The sequence below is a fragment of the Bos mutus genome, chromosome 2, assembly GCF_027580195.1.
Source record: "Bos mutus isolate GX-2022 chromosome 2, NWIPB_WYAK_1.1, whole genome shotgun sequence".
In the NCBI taxonomy this organism is placed as follows: domain Eukaryota; kingdom Metazoa; phylum Chordata; class Mammalia; order Artiodactyla; family Bovidae; genus Bos; species Bos mutus.
Window position 1 is genome coordinate 99,043,476 of NC_091618.1, and position 21,948 is coordinate 99,065,423.

The 21,948-nt window shown below is 35.0% G+C and overlaps 1 protein-coding gene across 13 annotated transcripts in view; it reads right to left on the reverse strand.

Moving 5' to 3' along the window:
- BAZ2B (bromodomain adjacent to zinc finger domain 2B) overlaps positions 1–21,948 on the reverse strand; it is a 422,769-nt gene that overhangs the window by 195,761 nt on the left and 205,060 nt on the right. Inside the window, exon 1 of one of the 13 annotated variants that reach the window (XM_070357372.1) lies at positions 4,296–4,557. The exons of the other annotated variants lie outside the window; for them this stretch is intronic. The gene's annotated coding sequence lies outside the window, so the exon portion shown is untranslated. Of the gene's footprint in view, positions 1–4,295; positions 4,558–21,948 lie in introns of those variants that run through there. 13 annotated transcript variants of the gene reach the window in all.

The window sequence follows — 21,948 nt, forward strand, 5'->3', positions numbered from 1 at the left end:
GGAGAAGGGGATGACAGAGGATGAGATGGTTGGATGGCATCACTGACTCAATGGATGTGAGTTTGAGCAAACTCTGGGAGATAGTGAAGGACAGTGAAGCCCGGCATGCTGCAGTCCATGGTGCTGCAAAGAGTCGGACACAACTGAACAACACAACAACGTACCCTTAATCTCTGAGGTTTTATAATTTACAAATGATCATACAGGCTTGGGATTCCCAAGGTCACAGCATACTAGGAAGAGGGATAAAGATGATGATGATGATAGCAGCTGTAAATTTCTAAGCACATATTAAGCACTGCACATGGGAATATGGGCTAGGAATGGAGACAGTACCTGTAATAGCGTACTGAAAGCTGTATAAGAATTCAAAAAAGACCAACAACTGATTTGACTCCATGACCAAGAATCTACAAACCCTATGTCTCAAGGGTATCATTATGCTACAATACAGAATAGTTCATGCTTTCAAGACAACTCCTTGAGACCTTAATCAAATGTTTAAAAATTTGCAAAGTAAGGATACCTATTTTTAACTTAAAAATAAGAAGCATGGGAAATATAATCTAAAGACCTACATTTGAATCCAGATGCATCACCTAATATTAATGTGTCAATCTCCTTCAGACTCAGTTTCTCCAAATGTAAAATGGAAATACAATTTACCTTACAGCACAACGGTGAGAATCAATATATGTAAAAGCACCCAGTGCAACTCCTGGATATAGCAGCTACTGAAATATTCCGAAAACTTAACTACTTAGAATAATTTTGCTAAAATAAACAATTTGTTACTTTTAAATGTTACTACTCTTTAGATGTTTAGATGTTACTCCAGTTTGTAAATATGTAAAGTAGAAAAAGCCAAAATTCATTTAAGTGTATAAACAATGCTCTCATGTTCATCATAAATCACCATCAATTCATTCTTTAGCCTCAATTTAGATGATAACTCCTCAGGAAAATCTTTCCACAATCTCCAATGGCATGTATCTATTAAACACATAATATCTACCATGTCTAAAACCAAACTCCTGATCTTCCACTACATCACAAACTTGCTCCTTATGAAAACCATCCCCATCTCACAATTGATGGCAACACCATCCTTCTAGAGGCTCAGCAAAAAATCCTGGAGTCATCTTGCCTTCTCTTTTCCTCATATCCCACAAACAATCCATCAAATAAGGTACACTTCTCGGTGTACCTTAAAAGCATCCAGAATTTAACTACTACCAGCCTTATCTAAGCCACTACTTTCAATCAAATTACTGTAAAAGCCTTCTAGCTGGTGGTCAGTGCCTCCCTATAGTCCATTCTCAACATAGCAACTGGAGTGATCCTTTAAAAATATAAGCCAGATTTACTGAAAGCCCTGCAATGGCTCTTTAAAGTGCCTATGGCGCTCTGTAAAGCCCCAATTATCTCTGTCATATCCGCCTACTCTGGTTTCTAGCTCACTCTACTTCAGTCACACTGGGCTTTGTTCATTACTCTGAACACACCAGGCATGCTTTTGCCTTGAGCCCTCTACTTGGAAGGCTCTTAAGATATCTGCATAATTAACTTCCTTGATCTTTGCTCAAAAATCAACCTACCCATCACACCACAGCATTCTTACCCTTTCTCTTACCTACTTTTTCTTTCCTCCATAATACTTGTCACGTTCAAACATGCTATATACTTATTTATTATGCTTACTGTTGATTCCACCTCGAATACACGTTCCCCAAGAGCACAGACCTTTGCAAGTTTTATTTACGTTTATATCCCTAGAACAGCACCCCAAAATATATATTAAATATATAAATAAAAGGAAACATTAGATATTTCTTTATGTCACCTTTAGTATCTTGAATTTATCCCTATTATATCAGTTATCGCATTGTATTGTAATAGCCTGTTATATTTTTGCCCCTTCAAATCAACTAAACTGTAAGTTTCTTGAAACTAGGGATTTATTTTGCTTTCCATTACTATCAGAGAATTTCCTTATAGTGTTTGACAGTAAGGATCCTAACATTTGATAAACTGATGAAAAAAACGTATCTAAATCAAAGTCTTTAGCACCTTTATTATGTGTGAAATATAAACATGCTTAAAGGCATGACACTGAAGACTGAGTTCTTTATGGATTCTGTTAGATTTTTGGTCTTGCTCTGGCACTTATTAGCTAAAAGACATTGATGAAATCATTTCAATTCTCTAAAACTGTTTCCTTATCAGTAAAAATGGGGATAATGATGGTTACCTATACCTCATGCAATTTTCTTGACTGTAAAATAATTTGATAATAGAATTCAGAATACGCTTCTTCAGAATACACTGCTCTGGCATTTTGACTGTTTTGAGTTAAGGCACTTGAAAAACTAGCAAATACAGAAAAACACTCTGACCTTCTTTCTATTTCTTAAAAGCAGGAAATCAAAGTACTATATGAAAGATGTCCTTCCTATACCAGAAGGAAAGTAACACTCTCACCATCAAGGATAAAAAGTTGAGACTGAGAGAATTCTCAACAAACAGACCTTGTTAAAATAATTCTTATCTTCCTTTAGTCTCCCCACATAGTTACTTTCCCATAACTGCCTTTCTTTGTTCAACTTAACATAAAACCAGAATATTTCACCATTTCCTTGGTCTTCATTCCTTTTGCAGACTCTCATTTCACATAAAATTTGTATTATAAATATGTATGCTTTTTCCTCCTGTTGATCTATCTTATACCAATTTAATTCTCAGGCCCAGCAAAACAGAACTCTAAGAGGGTAAAGGTAAAAGTTTGCCTTTCCTACCAAAAATTAGTCCAGTAGTTTGCACATATTATGCGTTCAATAAGTGACATCTATTAGTTGTTATTACAAATTAAAGTAGATGCCCTCCTATAAGTCCTACTTCAATAACTTGACTAAGCTAGAATAGTCAATAAATATAATCTTTAGAATTTCCTTAGAATGCACCAATAACATAAATCACCAGGTTACTTAAAATATCTGTGATATGCATTTTGCAAAAGAAGGTACCTTAATTCTCTCAACGAAACTTAATTACATTATCTCAGAATATTTTAAAACTAGTTCTGAATGTTAGGTTCTATGACCATCTTCAATAGTAGCCTTCAATGTTTAACAATTTCATAGTATTTTTTATATAATCAGGATACTTAATACTAAAGTTTAAAAATAAAACATCTTACTATTTAGATGAACTATATACTTATAGGCCTATAATGTATACATACTTTCTTCCCTCTACTCTGAATAATCTCATTTCCAGAAATAAGACTTGAGAGAAAAAGATAAATAATTAAGTGTATTTGTGACTCTTCACTAAATCACCTCCAGGCTCTCCATTTCTCATTTCAGCCATGTATCCAACAATGTATAGAATCCTCTGGTAATGTTATATTATGGATTTAGCAAAAATTACAGTTTTGCTGAAATTAAAAAGATAATAACTTGGTATTTATTTTAAAGTTTATTTTCCATTATTTTACAATAGAAATAATTTTTCTATATTTCCTTGTGTACTATTTTCCTACTATATACTCAGAGTCAGTTGTCTGTTTTATAAAATCTTATGGATAATCATTTTCTTTACAGTTTGTACTACCATAAAGGAAAAAAAAAACACATTTTACTTAGCACACATATGAACAGTAGACAAGAAAACTGAGGTAAGCAGTTTAAATAATTGTCCCAAGAACACAGATGGAGTGACTGCCAGCTTTAGGATTAAAACTAAGCAGCTCATTATTCCCCTTCTTATATTCTGAGTACTTAATATTGTTTTTACATCACAAGGATCTCATAATTAATTTTAAAATAATTTAACTTAATCATTAAAACAATTATCAATAGTTGTGACAATATATTTAAATAGATTTATGAAATATATTAAGTAAAAATAAATTAGTTTATCCAAATATTCCCTAAACAAATGAATCTGACTTACTACATAAGTTGTTTTTTAAATTTTGCTTCGAGTGCCAAGAAAGTGACAGCTTAATATAATTTATCACTTCAATATCTTTTTTAAAAGCTAAATTCTTTATCCAAAATCTACAATAAGTATATGAGAAGATTGGATTTAATACCAAACAAAAATACTTTTTCATTAAAAAAAAAAAATCCAAACTTAAAACAGTACTTTCTACTCTAATTATAAACTTCAACTTCAGGATATATTTACAACAGATATATCTACTGAAAGACAATGATAAAAAGTAAAGAAAGCACCAAACACTATTGCATTTACAGGAGAAAAAGACATACAGTATAACATTAACAGCTTACTGTGGAGAGTGGATTTAATCAGGAAGTAGCCATTATCCTTTCGATTCAGAGCAGTGACAGCACTCCAAAACAACAAGCCGTGATATTTTTCAGTTAAAAGGCATGAAAGAATACCTACTATTGTGTCCTAGCTTTGCTGACCCCAAAGGTCACCATATGTCTTTTATCTAAAGCTATCATGAAAACATAATCCAAGCAAGCATTTACAATGCTTTATTTGTTGAAACACCTAAAATCTACCTAACACAACCTCTCTCTCTCAGTTACTCACAAAACATGGCTGTCTTATTCAGAGATTAGCAATTATTGTAATGAGATACTGTCGGAGAGGGTCAAATAGTACTTCCTGCAGTTTACACATCTTGATTTCCTGGTAAACAAACTGAAAGGCAGGTGGAGCACTTAGATCACCAGTAAATGTGAAAGCTCACGTGACAAAACTAAGCCAGGTGAGGTTGATGTCTCAAATAATTTTTCTTTTCTTAATTTTAATTAGTGTCAAGACATAAAGAGTTCTATCTTCCTTTTTTTTAAAGGAGGGTTTATTCCTGACATGCGAAGGCACAGAGTTATAATAAGGAATCCTTGATAAACAAACCTGTTTAAGCAGGTTTTAAAAATTACTGCTTGGCAGGTAAATTTAAAAACAAGGCAACGCTAGCTAACAAGGTTTTCTCTTTAAAAAAACAAAAAACCTAGGATTAAGTGTTTAAAAACCTGCTAAATAAGGAGTAAGTTTTTAAGTTTCAACTCTTTCAACAAAAAAGATAAAGTTTCTGAGTTATAATTTAAGACAAGCTCTTGCAAAGTAAAACTGTAATTCATGTAGCAGTCCAAGGAAAAAATCTCAATATATGAATTGAAACTTTACATAACTTGAAGCTATTTCTTGCATCACTTAAAACTCACATTTTAAAAAGAAAACAAAATCTAAAATATTATCTGTAAGTATTTAAAAATATATGTGGTGAGCTTGAAATTTGTTTCTCTGTCCTTAGTTTTTCCCCCCAAATTACTTTTTCACTCTCTGAAATTTCTAGTGTAGTTAAATGAAGACTGACTTAAATTAACTAAGGGTATAAAGCAAACACAATCCATCAAAATGATAAACCAATTCACTAATTTAAGAATATGGAGAGGTTTTTTTTTTTAATCTACATTTATGTTTAAAATACTTTGTTCAGACGCCCTCCGTGTCCTAACTATTAACACAGTATCATTTAATTTTAATGCAAAGAGCCCTTAACAACCGCTTCACAGTAATATAATCACAGTATTAAATTATATAACTTAAATCAGGTGTATATTTATTATATTTGCAAAATAAAACTTTAATGTATTGACGAACAGAAAACAAAACAAAGTGATAACAAAATCAATGACAACAAAAAGAACACCCAAGAAGATAAAACTAAACTAATAATACAAAATATGAGAATAGGTCACATTACAAATATTTAATATATATCATTTGAAAGGAGTACATATTTAATACTGAACAACATTAATGCTAAACAGTGCTAAACTAATACTAAACAACAAGTTGCTAACTACCATCTTTACTATGATGAAGCATGAAACAAACACCAAATTTTCAAAAAATTACAACTAAGAAGTTAAAAGTTTCAGCTGAATTTCCTGGTCCAATTAAATAATTCAAATATCCTGTTAACTACCTGGAATGTAAAACATAGCCCTATTTCCTTCATAAATAATTTGAGATATATTAATAATTCTTACTAAATAGGAGCTTTGACTATGTAATTCATATATGGAAACAAAACAAAATTTTAAATTAGAAACTTATTATTTCAACTATTATAAAGACCCATGACTATTTTAGTTTCTCATAATGGTTTTTCCAGTGGTCATGTATGGATGTGAGAGTTGGACTATAAAGAAAACTGAGCGCTGAAGAATTGATGCTTTTGAAGTGTGATGTTGGAGAAGACTCTTGAGAGTCCCTTGGACTGCAAGGAAATCCAACCAGTCCATCCTAAAGGAGATCAGTCCTGGGTGTTCATTGGCAGGACTGATGTTGAAGCTGAAACTCCAATACTTTGGCCACCTGATACGAAAAGCTGACTCATTTGAAAAGACCCTGATGCTGGGAAAGATTGAGGGCAGGAGGAGAAGGGGACGACAGAGGATGAGATGGCTGGATGGCATCACTGACTCGATGGACGTGAGTCTGAGTGAACTCCGGGAGTTGGTGATGGACAGGGAGGCCTGGCGTGCTGCGATTCATGGGGTTGCAAAGAATCGGACACGACTGAGCGACTGAACTGAACTGAATGGGTCAAATTTAAAAGATAAGGAAATTAAAATACTGAAGTAAAGAAAATAAATTTGAAATTTTGTTTCATTCAACGCAGCTTTTATCAAATGTCAGGAAATTTTGGTGTTAACAGTTTATAATTCAGTTGAAAGGCCAAGGACAGAAACCAGGGCAAACATGATACCCTTTGTGTTAGAAAAAGACCCCCTCCGAGCTAATGTGAGAAAAGGAAACCTTTCGCTCCTCTAGATACATTTCAACCCTACTTGTTCTTTCAGTCAGGCACTCTTTGTAGAGTACACTTGACACAAAGAGCTACACCTGGTAGCTCTGCACAGAGAAAAATCTTCAGAAAGGATGCCCTTGCCCCTGGAAGGTCTAAGAAACCACAGAGATTAGTCTTCCATGACTTAAAAAATCCACGCAAAATGAAAATGAAAGACAGGGAAGGGGACAAGAGCTCCTACTTCTACTTGCTTACATTCTACCAGCAATAAAGAAGCTTTCCATAATTATTTATATCCTATCTATTCTAAACTAAGATGACTTAAAGACATATGATGAATAAAACAGAATGCTTTCAAAAAACAAATTAATATGAATAAAGGGAAGCAAGAAGGATGAAACACAAAGTAAAGCTAGAACACACAAATGCCTGTCATAAGGTCTTGCACAACCTTCAGATGTGGGTAGCTCAGCTCTGAGCTTCCTAGCAATCCAAGTGAAGCAGGAAATAAGATCAAATTATAAAACTCTGACTGTGTAAAAACTTCACTTTACAAATAAGCACCAAGGCTTTTCCTAGTACTTAGAATCAAGAGAAACGTCTTCATACTTTTCAGTGATGCAACACTGGACAAAACAATAATTTTCTCAAGAGCATCTTTACAGAAATTGAACAAATTTCATATGACACTCCTTTCAACCTTTCTTCAGGGCAAGCTAAAATCATAACACGATGAAAAGTTACCCAGAAAATGTGCCATCTTAACAGGAAAGTTTCTGCTATTTATCTAGGTAGAATCTCTAAAAAAACACTAACAATCCCCAAGATCTTTTGTTAAATCACAGTCTGTTTTCATATTTCAAATTCATATTTCATTTTCTAAATTCAGATTTATCTGCTGGATGAGTACATAAAATGGACATGCTTGATGATGGTGGTTCTCGATCAAAGAGAAGACCCTGGTAGAAAGGTCTAGACACTTAGGGATCTCTTTTTAATTTAAAGCAGTTCCTTGCTTTCTCTTTAGTGACCTTCTATGATCCTGATCAATTCAACAGCCTGGGCCGCAGTCTCTGACGATTTTTATTCCTCCTCAGTTTGGTATTTGTAACTGTGGTACAGAAATCTGACTTAGAGCTTCTAGGTTCCTATTTTCTCAGTTAGTCTGAGAAATTTATAACAATTTATTATAGAGTGTGAATCTTTGTATAATTTTACAGCATTTACTTTGTCTATTATTGGTGGGGGAAGACTAAAATTAATATAAGAGCAATTTCATATTTCCCATTTTATTATACAAAATTGAACAAGTTCTGCAATGGTAGCACCTCAATATACAGTATATCTGGACTGAATACTATTAAAATTTAACAAGGATACAAAAAGCACTGGGGTAAATAAGTAGGAGCAAATATATTCCGTTAATTTTGGATTGGTCTCTTCTCTGTCTTCCAAAGATGCCAAGGGTATGTGCTCTTATCTACCAGCTTGTTTATGCTGTTTCCCACTGCTTCCTTACCACACTATCAGCTTAGATCGCATTACTTTCAGGACGCCCTCTCACAGAGCTTCACTATCTGACCCCAGAAAACCTTCTTTCTTCACAAGATTTAGCTCTATATTACTCTCCAATTATTTTAGGGATCGCCCTTACTAGATTTTAAAATTTCTTGTTTTATATTACCCATTGTGAACAATAAAATGCAAATATTCTAAGTAAAAATTAACTTAGGTTGATACATTGAAAACTCCTGTACATATCTGTAACAGCTCATGCTTGTCTAACATAAAGAAGGTATTTATTAGGATTGCATCAAATGAGCCAGTCAATTTTTACTATATAGGCAATTTCTAAATGATATACAATCAACTCATGTTACATCAAAACTTTGGCTTTTCTATTTTCAAGCTTGACAATGGATTCTTAGTTGTGACAACTTTTGAGAACACTACTAAAAACCAAATAGATTTTGTAAATCATTGTCAAACCTCAAAATGACTAAAATTAAATGAGTTGTGTCCAGTACAGTTTGATCCATATTTGAACTCATATACATAACTGCGTAAGAGTCATGCAGTCTCTTCCCTGATTAAATGAACTCTTCCTAGGTGGAGTCACTGAAATCTGTTATTTCTGAATTTCCTATTTTATGAAAATTTAATTCTAACTATAGAAATCTAAACATATACTTTTTGATATTGGAAAAGATAGCAGTATGTACATTTGGCAAAATATGTACAACTTGCTTAGTATTTTTTTTTGCGATAAAAAAAACCCATCCTAACATTAAAAATATGTTAGAGAGCATATGGTTAACATCATAATTAATTATCAGCTTAAATCAATCAAGATATATTCATTTAAAAAGTTATAGGATAATTTAAATGGTTACATTATTAACTGCCTCACAACTGTTTATTTCAGGGAACAAAAGTAGGAAATATATCTATATTATAAACTGAAACGCTTTGAATAAATTTGACAACAAAAGGAAGAATATAATTCAATTTTCTTTCTTTTCCTAAAGGACAAACTGAAAAGAGTAAACTGGAAAGGGTATAAAAAAAATAGGTGTGTATATATATATATTTTTCATTTATTGTAACATAATAGATACACACAGAGCCTGTAAAAATACAATATTCATTTTGCTGCAGAAGAACAGACATTGCATAACAATGAGATTTGCTAATGAAATCAACCATCAACCTGGAATACATATGTATTAAACCAAGACCTCAGTGTCATTTTCTTTTTGCATTATTTGTTCTTGCTTTCATTTTTCTTGACCTTGTCAGTATTTCTGTCCTTTAGATTTTGGAACTTTGGTAAAGCAAAATGAAGACTATAATATTATACCATATTGCTTTTTATTCATCACATTTAATTTTAATGTAAATTCCAAGTGTTCTGCTTCCATCAGCACTGTTAACGTATCTTTGGTGGGGAGCAGAAATCAATGGATGCTACCAGAAAAAACAAAGGAGGTTTATTTCTATACAAAATTATTGAAGCAGGTCTGAAGAAAACTTTTATCATTTACATACATTCCATATAAAAACTTTTATAGCAATATTAGTGCTTATTTAATAAGAAATAAGAAAATAATAATATATTTTAAAGTCACTTTGGTAATAATGTAGTTTTTCCAGTTGTTCCTACTACTGACAATTCTTAAGTGAAATAATAGAAGATTAATATAATAACCATGTATTTAGACAAAAATTGTAACCTTCCCCCAAAAAGGTTCTGCTGTTCTAGTCTACAAAGTTAATTACCAATCTCCATTCATCAAAAATATGTAATTCTGGAATTTTCTTTAAAATTTAGAATTTAAATTTATGATTTAGTTACTAACATTTTCTATAAAAGCCCAAAAACTATGAAAATATTTTGATAGTATATGTCTTAAGAAAAGCATTAATGTCCCATTCATAGCTTTTGGAGTACAAGCTATTCAACTAAATGACTCTCTCTCCTGTTGTTTGTTCACTTATAGAAATTAGGTTTTCAATTCATATTTACTACAGATAAAATTAACAGCCTAACCTGTTGTGGTATATAACTGCTACTAATTCATGACAATAATAGTTTTTAATTTAAAGCAGCACTTATACCAGCTAAAACATACTTTAGCCAAACAAAATTATTTCCATTTTAATTTTTATAATAACCATATCTAACCTCAAACAATATCCTGCAAAATAACAAAAGTTAGTTTAAGTATAATAGTTCTACTAAAAAAGTAAACCACACATATTCCCTATTAAACTGCTGAAAGTTGCCATTGACAGTCCAATAATTCTCAAGGCTAACCATCTTAAAAATACTGAAGGATAATTTTATACAAAGAACTACATAGTCACAGAGCAATCAATAATCCACACACAAAGTATTTCCTAAAAAAAAAAAAAAACAAATTTCTATTAAAAATGGCGAAGTATAAATCAGAATGTAGAGAAACAGTTAAATAAATGTCCATAGCAATACTGAAAATCTATTTCACTAAGGCAAAGGATGTAATCCTAATAAAATGTGGTGATAGGCTTTGGAAAGTTATCAAGCTCATTGCTACTCCAACTGTGGTCCACAGACCAGCAACATAGAAACCACTTGTTAGAAATAATCGCAAGCACTAGTCCAGACCTACTGAATCAGAATCTTATGAACATTAAAATTTAAGAAGCCATGATCTAGAAAATTCTTTAGCCTACCTAGCAATTTGTACATCAATTCCAATAACTTCTGATATTCTAATAATAAAAAATCCATATTAAAATTCAAAATATTTAGAAAATATACTATTTGTCATGTACAAACCCCATTTTCCTACTATTTGCTTAATTATTTGAAGTTTCATATTCACATGGACTACAGATTTTTAATTTGTAGCAATACAAAATAATAAGTGGGCAGGAATCATATATTTTGCAAGATCTTGGAAAACATTAAATAAATGGATAAAAACTGAAGTATTATACAGTCTTAGCAATTATTTTAAAATATTTTTTTTTAGCAATATTTTTATTTTATTTTTTTAATTTAAATTTTATTTTATTTTTAAACTTTACAATATTGTATTAGTTTTGCCAAATATCGAAATGAATCCGCCACAGGTATACCTGTGTTCCCCATCCTGAACCCTCCTCCCTCCTCCCTCCCCATACCCTCCCTCTGGGTCATCCCAGTGCACCAGCCCCAAGCATCCAGTACCGTGCATCAAACCTGGACTGGTGACTCATCTCATACATGATATTATACATGTTTCAATGCTATTCTCCCAAATCTCCCCACCCTCTCCCTCTCCCACAGAGTCCATAAGACTGATCTATACATCAGTGTCTCTTTTGCTGTCTCGTACACAGGGTTATTGTTACCATCTTTCTAAATTCCATATATATGCGTTAGTATACTATATTGGTGTTTTTCTTTCTGGCTTACTTCACTCTGTATAATAGGTTCCAGTTTCATCCATCTCATTAGAACTGATTCAAATGTATTCTTTTTAATGGCTGAGTAATACTCGTTATGCAAAAAAATCCTTTCTTAAATAAGACCCTGAAGAAGCCCTGTATAGTAAAGAAATAAATAAATAAAGAGCTTCTTCTTGGGATTCCCTGATGTCTCAGTTGGTAAAGAATCTGCCTGCAATGCAGGAGACCCCAGTTTGATCCCTGGGTTGGGAAGATCCACTGGATAAGGGATAGGCTACCCACTGCAGTATTCTTGGGCTTCCCTTGTGGCTCAGCTGAAAAGAATCCACCTACAACACGGAAGACCTGGGTTCAATCCCTGGGTTGGGAAGATCCCCTGGAGAAAGGAAAGGCTACCCACTCCAGTATTCTGGCCTGGAGAATTCCAGGGACTGTACAGTCCATGAGGTCTCAAAGACATGACTGAGTGACTTTCACTTTCCTTGGGGCAGAGGAAGCACCCAGCAGTAAGCAGGACATCTCAACAGAATCAACTTACACATTACTCAGAGTACAGTTTGAAAAACTGATTTAAGAGAATTACTTAAGGGTCTAAAAGTGAGCTGAACAACTATTATGTTAATCACAAATAAACTTTACTATTCATCAAGGCAAGCTGTAAAGATCACTATATAGAAACCCAGTTTATTCTATACTGTTTTAAAGTAAGAATACTAGATAAAATTACAAAATTCAGCATTTTTTAATGATGAAAACTGATCTTTTCCCGAATAGTCTAAATGGTGAACTTGGATTTAACTAATATGTTATCTTCAATTAAATTATTTCAGTTAATTGTTTGCCTACCTTATACAGGACAGTATGTTAAGTGCTATAAGGATAATACAGATGAATGGACAAAGTACTTATTCACAATGGAAACCTAAGACAAATACATGAAATACAGTATGTGCCATAAAAGCAATATAGTACTATAGGAGTAAAATTAACTGAGGATACTAGAAAAACTTCGTAGAAATCTAACATCTTAAGTAGGCCTTGAAAAGCATGTAGGATTTTTGAAAGGAAAAGATGGCTAGGTGGAGGAACTACGGGAAAAAAGCATCCTAAGTGTAGGGAAGGGCTTCTCTGGCAGCTCAGTGGTAAAGAATCTGCCTGCCAATGCAGAAGACACACGTTCAATTCCTGATCCAGGGGATACCATGGAGAAAGACATGGCAACCCACTCCAGTATTCTTGCCTGGGAAATCCCACAGACAGAGGAGGCTGATGGGCTATAGTCCCTGGGGTTGAAAAAGAGTCTAGCACAACTTAGCAACCAAACAACAACAACATAGCATTACAAAGCTTTTAATATCTATGGTTTGATGAATTAATCAATAATAAGTGAATAATCTAGTCTGGCTACTATATAAGGCATATATAGAAAATAGTAGGAGATGTGGCTGAAAAGTTACTCTAGGACCTTATCAGAAACAACTATGAATGTCACTTTAAGTGTTAAATTTATTCAACACTGCCAAAGTAGTAAACTACTTCCATTAGAAATACTGACCTAGCAGTTTTAAGTAGGATGAGTTGCAACAGAAAGAGATTTCCAAGATGGATATTAGAATATTCAGTCTGTTGAAATAGTTTAGGCAAGAATAAGGGTCTGAACTAATATTGTGGCAGTAGAGTCAGAAATATGGAGATATGGAAAATGGAATACGAATATGAAAGATAAGATGAATCAGTTCTTTTCTTACTCCTTGATTGATCAAAGAGCAAGAAAGAAAAAAATTATACTAGAGATGTAAATCTATTGGACTTCAAAGTAGATTCTACATAGATGTATACATAGATGGAATGGGAAGGCAAAACTTAAGGAAAATCCAAAGGCTGGGGAAAATGTAGACAAGGAAATCTCTTATCCACTTATTATGTACCTACAGTGTTAACTCATAACCACTGTAGAAAAATATTAAGCAATACTTCATAATATCAAAGCCGTAGATAGTCCATGCCATGGCAATTCCACTTTCAGATATATAACCCAGAAAAATTCTCATACATAGGCATAGCAAGCCATATACAAAAGTATAAACTACAATATCATTTGTGTAGTGAAATTCTACAATACAGAAGATCGTGGTGTGTTTTTATAATGAAATGTATAGTGAAGAGCCAACTCATTGGAAAAGACCCTGATGCTGGGAAAGACTGAGCGCAAGAGGAGAAGGGGGCGACAGAGGATGAGATAGTTGCATGGCATCATCAATTCAAAGGACACGAGTTTGAGCAAACTCTGGGAGACAGCGAAGGACAGGGAAGCCTGGCATGCTGCAGTCCATGGGGTCACAAAGAGTCAGACATGACTGAGCGACTGAACAACAAAACAGCAGTTAAAATAAATAAACTAGAGCTACACATGTTAACACGGATATATATCTTGAATGTACAATCACTTGAATGACGTAAAGGTTTTCTTGGTTTGTTTAGTTCTATTTATCATTTTATTTGAGATAGGACAATCTGAAATCAATCAATCAAGAAAGGAGAAGATGGCTATGTCTTATGAACGGTCAGTGAAACAAGTCTCTGGATGACACAGAAGAGGATAAAAATAAAAAAGCATGAATAAAGTCTTAGGCATAGTAAGGAAGCAAACATTTTTTCTGTGTTTATTTTTTACCAGGATTGACTTACTTTATAACTGGAAGCCTGTACTTTTTTTACCACCCTCAACAGTTTTACCCACCTCCCACCTCTGGCAACCACTAATCTGTTCTTTGTATTGTATCTATGAGTTTGGACTTTTGTTTTTGTTTTTTTAGATGCCATATATAAGTGAGATCATAGAGTATTTGTCTTTCTCTGTCTTATTTCATTTAGCATAATACCCTTAAACCATCCACATTGCTGCAAAGGACAAGATTTCCTTCTTTTGGCTGAAAAATACTCCATTTTATAAATATATAACATATTTTCCTTCTTCATTCATTCCTCAGTGGACATTAGGCTGCTTCTATGTCTTGGCTGTTGTAAGTAATGCTGCAGTGAACAGGGGGGTGCAAGGCAAACAGTTTCTTTCTCAGAGATGGGTGGAAGAGTAGAAGAAAAAAAGATAATTTTTTAACTATTAATTTGAAATAACTATATATTTACAGAAAGTTGCCAAAATAGTACAGTGAGAACCCATATACTCATCACTCAGGTCCTACTAATGGTTACAACTTACATAATTAAATTGTCAATATTGAAACCAAGAAACTAACTACAGTGTATGTATAGTTCTAACTCATCTTATCCCAGGTGTAAATTCATGAAACCAGCACTGCAATCAAGGTAGAAACCTACTCCATCACCACAAACATCTTTCTCACGCTACTCCTTTACAGTCGCACCCACCATCCATAACCCCACGTTACCACAAATACCACAAATTTGTTCTCAATCTCTAGAACTTTGTCTTACATAAATGGAATTATTGAGTGGCCTTCTGAGATTGACTTTTTTTCACTGAGCTTAATGTCCTTTAGGATTTGTGTATCAACAGTTGATTTTTTTTAATTGCTCAGTAGTATTCCATGGTTTGGACACACCAAACTGTACAGGACATTTTGACAGTTTCCAACTTGGGCTATTATAAATAAAGCTTCTATGAACAACCACATACAGTCATTTTTCTGGGATAAATGCTCTGGAGTGCAGTTGCTAGGTCATGTATTAAGTATATATTTAGGTTTTTATTTTTGTTTCAAAGATACTGCCAAATATTTTTCCAGAGTGGTTGTACCATTTTACACTTCCCCTGACAATGAATAAGAGCTCAATTTCTCCATATTCTTGCCGATGGTTGACATTGTCACTAATCTTTATTTTAGCTGATCTGATAAGTGACTAATGATACTTCGATTTTGCATTTCTCAGATGGGTAATGATGTTGAATATCTTTTCATATTCTCATTTGACATCTAGTTACCCTCTTTGGTGAAATGTTCCTTCAGGTCTTTGGCCCAGTTTTCTAATTAGACTGCTGGCATTTTTATTGTTGAGTTTTGAGGGTTTTTATATAACCTAGATGGGAGTCCTTTGTCAGATATGTGATTTTTCAGTATTTTCTCTTAGTATATGTCTTATTTTTTCATTGTCATAACAGGTATTTTGCAAACTAAACAGTTTTAATTTTTGTAAAGTCCAATTAACTAATTTTTAAGGGCTGTCCTTTTTGTGTCATGTGTAAGAATTCTTCACCAAGGTAGAACTTACAGATTTTCCCTTATGTTTTCTTCTAAAAGTTGCACATTTATATCTATAATTATTCCAGACTTTGAACTGCAAAAGAAGAAAACTGATAGATCCGTTTATCAGAAAGTATTCAACTACTTAGTAGAGTTACCCATTTAAATTATGAAGCACTTAAGATATAGATAAAGGTACAGGATATAGAGAGTGGAGTTTTACTTAATTGCTTTAAGTGCTTTGACAGAATTGTACATAGGTGTACCTCAATTAGCCAGGAAAAGCTTGAAAGTATTCTTGAAGAACAGTATCTCTGTTCTAAACTTTTAAGAATGACTACTCACAGAGGGAAGGCTGTGCCAGGAAGAAATGATAGCACTGAACAAAAGCAAAACGGCTATACACACACTACCTGCTTTAACAAAGTATACATGGTTTCAAACTTGGCACATACTAAGTATGGGAAATTTATGCAAAATTTAGACAGGAGACAGATTGTGGAAAATTTCACATGCCCTATAAATGAGATTAAATTTTATTCTGTACTAATGTGAAGCTGTAAAGAACTGTACTGCATAGGAACCTGAAACACTAGATCCATGAATCAATGTAAATTGGATGTGGCCAAGCAGGAGATGGCAAGAGTAAACACTGACATTTTAGGAATCAGTGAACTAAAATTGAGGAGAATGGATGAATTTAATTCAGATGACTATTATATGTTCTACTGTGGGCAAAAATCCCTTAGAAGAAATGGAATACCCCCATAGTCAACAAAAAAGTCTGAAATGCAATACTTGGAAACAATGTCAAAAACCAAAGAATGATCTCAGTTGGTTTCTAAGGCAAACCATTCAACATCTCAGTAACTCAAGTCTATGCCTCAACTACTAATTGCCAAAGAAGCTGAAGTGGACCAGTTATATGAAGACCTGAAATGCCTTCTAGAACTAATACCAAAAAAATATGTCCTTTTCATCACAGGGGATTGGAATGCCAAAGGAAGAAGTCAAAAGATGCACAGAATAATAGTCAAGTTTGGCCTTGGAGTACAAAATGAAGCAGGGCAAAGGCTAAGACAGTTTTGTCAAGAGAACACTCTGGTATAGCAAACACCCTTTTTCAACAACCCAAGAGATGACTCTACACATGAACATCACCACACTGTCAATACCAAAATTAGATTGATTATGTTCTTTGCAGCCAAAGATAGAGAAACTCTATAGAGTCAGTAAAAATAAGACCTGGAACTGACTGGCTTCCTTGGCAGCTCAGACATTAAAGAATTCATCTGCAAAGCAGAAGACCAGGGTTCGATTCCTTGGTCAGGAAGATCTCTTGGAGAAGGGAATGGCTACTCACTCCAGTATTCTTGACTGGAGAATTCCATGCAAAGAGGAGCCTGGAGGGCTGCAGTCTGTGGGGTCACAAAGAGTCGGACACAACTAAGCAACTAACACACATACATTCAGTAAAAATAAGACCTGGAGCTGACTGTGGCTCAGATCCTGAACTTCTGATTGCAAACTTCAGGCTTAAACTGAAGAAAGCTGGGAAAGCCACTAGGCCATTCAGGTATGACCTAAATAAAATCCTTTATACAGCTGAGGTGATGAACAGATTCAAGGGATTAGATCTGATAGAGTGCCTCAGATATGCAGATGATACCACTTTAATGGCAGAAAGTGAAGAGCAACTAAAAAGCCTCTAGATGAAGGGAAAGAGAAGAGTGAAAAAGCTGGCTTGAAGCTCAGCATTCAAAAAACTAAGATCATGGCATCTGGTCCCACCACTTCATGGCAAACAGAAGAGGAAAAAGTGGAAAAAGTGACAGATTTTCCTTTCTTGGGCTCCAAAATCACTGAGACAGTGACTGCAGCCATGAACTTAAAAGACGCTTGTTCCTGGGAAGGAAAGCTATGATAAACCTAGGCAGCATATTAAGAAGCAGAAACATCATTTTGCCAACAAAATGACTATAAGTCCATATAGTCAAAGATACGGTTTTTCCAGTAGTCATGTATGGATGTTGAGAGCTGGATAAAAAAGAAGGCTGAGGTTAATTAGGTCCCATTTGTTTATTTTTGCTTTTATTTCCAATATTCTAGGAGGTGGGTCATAGAGGATCCTGCTGTGATGTATGTCGGAGAGTATTTTGCCTATGTTCTCCTCTAGGAATTTTATAGTTTCTGGTCTTACGTTGAGATCTTTAATCCATTTTGAGTTTATTTTTGTGTATGGTGTTAGAAAGTGGTCTAGTTTCATTCTTTTACAAGTGGTTGACCAGATTTCCCAGCACCACTTGTTAAAGAGATTGTCTTTAATCCATTGTATATTCTTGCCTCCTTTGTCAAAGATAAGGTGTCCATATGTGCGTGGATTTATCTCTGGGCTTTCTATTTTATTCCATTGATCAATATTTCTGTCTTTGTGCCAGTACCATACTGTCTTGATAACTGTGGCTTTGTAGTAGAGCCTGAAGTCAGGTAGGTTGATTCCTCCAGTTCCATTCTTCCAGAAAATTACTAGAAATAATCAATGACTATAGTAAAGTTGCAGGATATAAAATCAACACACAGAAATCCCTTGCATTCCTATACACTAATAATGAGAAAACAGAAAGAGAAATTAAGGAAACAATTCACCATTGCAACGGAAAGAATAAAATACTTAGGAATATATCTACCTAAAGAAACTAAAGACCTATATATAGAAAACTATAAAACACTGGTGAAAGAAATCAAAGAGGACACTAATAGATGGAGAAATATACCATGTTCATGGATTGGAAGAATCAATATAGTGAAAATGAGTATACTACCCAAAGCAATTTATAGATTCAACGCAATCCCTATCAAGCTACCAACAGTATTCTTCACAGAGCTAGAACAAATAATTTCACAATTTATATGGAAATACAAAAAACCTCGAATAGCCAAAGCGATCTGCACATCAAAGGAAACTATCAGCAAGGTGAAAAGACAGCCTTCAGAATGGGAGAAAATAATAGCAAATGAAACAACCGACAAACAACTAATCTCAAAAATATACAAGCAACTCCTACAGCTCAACTCCAGAAAAATAAACGGCCCAATCAAAAAATGGGCCAAAGAACTAAATAGACATTTCTCCAAAGAAGACATACAGATGGCTAACAAACACATGAAAAGATGCTCAACATCACTCATTATCAGAGAAATGCAAATCAAAACCACTATGAGGTACCATTTCACACCAGTCAGAATGGCTGCCATCCAAAAGTCTACAAATAATAAATGCTGGAGAGGGTGTGGAGAAAAGGGAACCCTCTTACACTGTTGGTGGGAATGCAAACTATTACAGCCACTATGGAGAACAGTGTGGAGATTCCTTAAAAAACTGGAAATAGAACTGCCTTATGATCCAGCAATCCCACTGCTGGGCATACACACTGAGGAAACCAGAAGGGAAAGAGACACGTGTACCCCAATGTTTATCGCAGCACTGTTTATAATAGCCAGGACATGGAAGCAACCTAGATGTCCATCAGCAGATGAATGGATAAGAAAGCTGTGGTAAATATACACAATGGAGTATTACTCAGCCATTAAAAAGAATACATTTGAATCAGTTCTAATGAGGTGGATGAAACTGGAGCCTATTATACAGAGTGAAGTAAGCCAGAAGGAAAAACATAAATACAGTATACTAACGCATATATATGGAATTTAGAAAGATGGTAACAATAACCCGATGTGCGAGACAGCAAAAGAGACACTGATGTATAGAACAGTCTTATGGACTCTGTGGGAGAGGAGAGGGTGGGAAGATTTGGGAGAATGGCATTGAAACATGTAAAATATCATGTAAGAAACGAGTTGCCAGTCCAGGTTCGATGCACGATACTGGATGCTTGGGGCTAGTGCACTGGGACGACCCAGAGGGATGGTATGGGGAGGGAGGAGGGAGGAGGGTTCGGGATGGTGAACACATGTATACCTGTGGTGGATTCATTTTGATATTTGGCAAAACTAATACAATTATGTAAAGTTTAAAAATAAAATAAAATTAGGAAAAAAAAAAAAAATAGCTATTGTCACAAATCACGTTACTTGCATGAATCTTGGCACAGATTAGGTACTTAACAAATGTTGATTTAAGAGAAACTGGGAAGAATTTCACTTATCACTCCAGATGGAATTTTCTGTAAATATACCATATCTCTAACAAAAAAAAAAAAAGAAGAAGGCTGAGTGCTGAAGAATTGATACTTTTGAATTGTGGTGCTGGAGGAGACTCTTGAGAGTCCCTTGGACAGCAAGATCAAATCCATCAATCCTAAAAGAAATCAGTCCTGAATATTCATGGGAAGGACTGATGCTGAAGCTGAAGCTCCAACAATTTGGCCCCCTGATGCCAAGAGCTGACTCATTAGAAAAGACTCAGATGCTGGGAAAGACTGGAAGCAAAAGGAAAAGGAGGCAGCAGAGGGATGAGATGGTTAGATAGCATCACCGACTTAATGGACATGAAACTGAGCGAACTACAGGAAATAGTGGAGGACAGAGGAGCCTGGTGTGCTGCAGTCCACGGGGTCGTAAAGAGTTGGACAGGACTGAGTTACTGAAGTGCTGCCTATGGCCTAGAGCTGTGCCCCAGGCCAGGGAGCTTCAGCCTGCCCTCCCTGACAGCCTGCCCTTCCTTCCCATATCAGGCTTGTCTGGCCAGCCTCCATAACGGCATTAACCAACTCCTTGCAATAAATCCATCTACTTTCTATCTACCATACTGGTCCTCTTTCTCTGGTTGGACTCTGCCTGATACAAATCTGCATCATGTTTCACAATCTCCAAGAGTAGAATATAGTTTTTAACAAAAACAACAAAAATTATTTATTTATTTTTGGTTCTGCAGTACTCTTGCCTGGAAACTCCCATGGATGGAGGAGCCTGGTAGGCTACAGTCCATGGGGTCTCAAAGAGTTGGACACAACTGAGTGACTTCACTTTCACTTTTCACTTTCATGCATTGGAGAAGGAAATGGCAACCCACTCCAGTGTTCTTGCCTGGAGAATCCCAGGGATGGGGGAGCCTGGGGGGCTGCCGTCTATGGGGTCACACAGAGTCGGACACAACTGAAGTGACTTAGCAGCAGCAGCAGCAGCAGAGTGACTGACAAAAAACAACAATGGGATGCTAGAAAAGGATTCTACTGTGACAGCCCAGGTGAGGCATGATGCAAACCTATATAAGAATTTAGGCATCATGAATAGAGAAAACAGGATGGATTTAAGAACTATTTAAGAAAACAAAAAAGAAGTACTTTTACTGAAAAAGCAGGCAAAGAGAAATGCTGGCTTAAAGCATAGAGATTATGAAACAGCAATTGTGGAAAATCCTTTTAGTAACCAACAATTAATCAGTGCTGTGCTGTGCTTAGTCGCTCAGTCATGTCCAACTCTTTGCAACGCCATGGATGTAGTCTGCCAGCCTCCTCTTTCCCTGGGGATTCTCTAGGCAAGAATACTAGAGTGGGTAGCCTATCACTTCTCCAGGGAATCTTCCCAACTCGGGACTCGAACCAGGGTCTCCTGCATTGCAGGCAGATTATTTACCAGCAGAGCTACCAGGGAAGCCAGATAATCAGTAGGACTGTATAATACAGCATTTACCAAAGCACTGAAAAACACTAGCCCCTTAAGAAATTCTTTAAAGGAAGGGACAGAAAGGCTGGAGATTCTCAAAACAACTTAGCACATTAAAAGATGTGCCTAAACACAAGCACAAGCAAAACCTTTAACCTTTAACATTAACCCTAGGTTTTGCGTTACTTGACCATGGAATCTTTTTATTAAGCAATATTCACTCAACCAAAACTACTCTGGGGATCGCTGGTTTAGCAACATGAGTTTTGGTTAAACTTACAGCATAATTTTTTTCAGTATTTTCTTTTTAAAAAGACAATTCTTAAAAGTAGATATATGTGAAATCTCTAGCTTCATTTATTACTC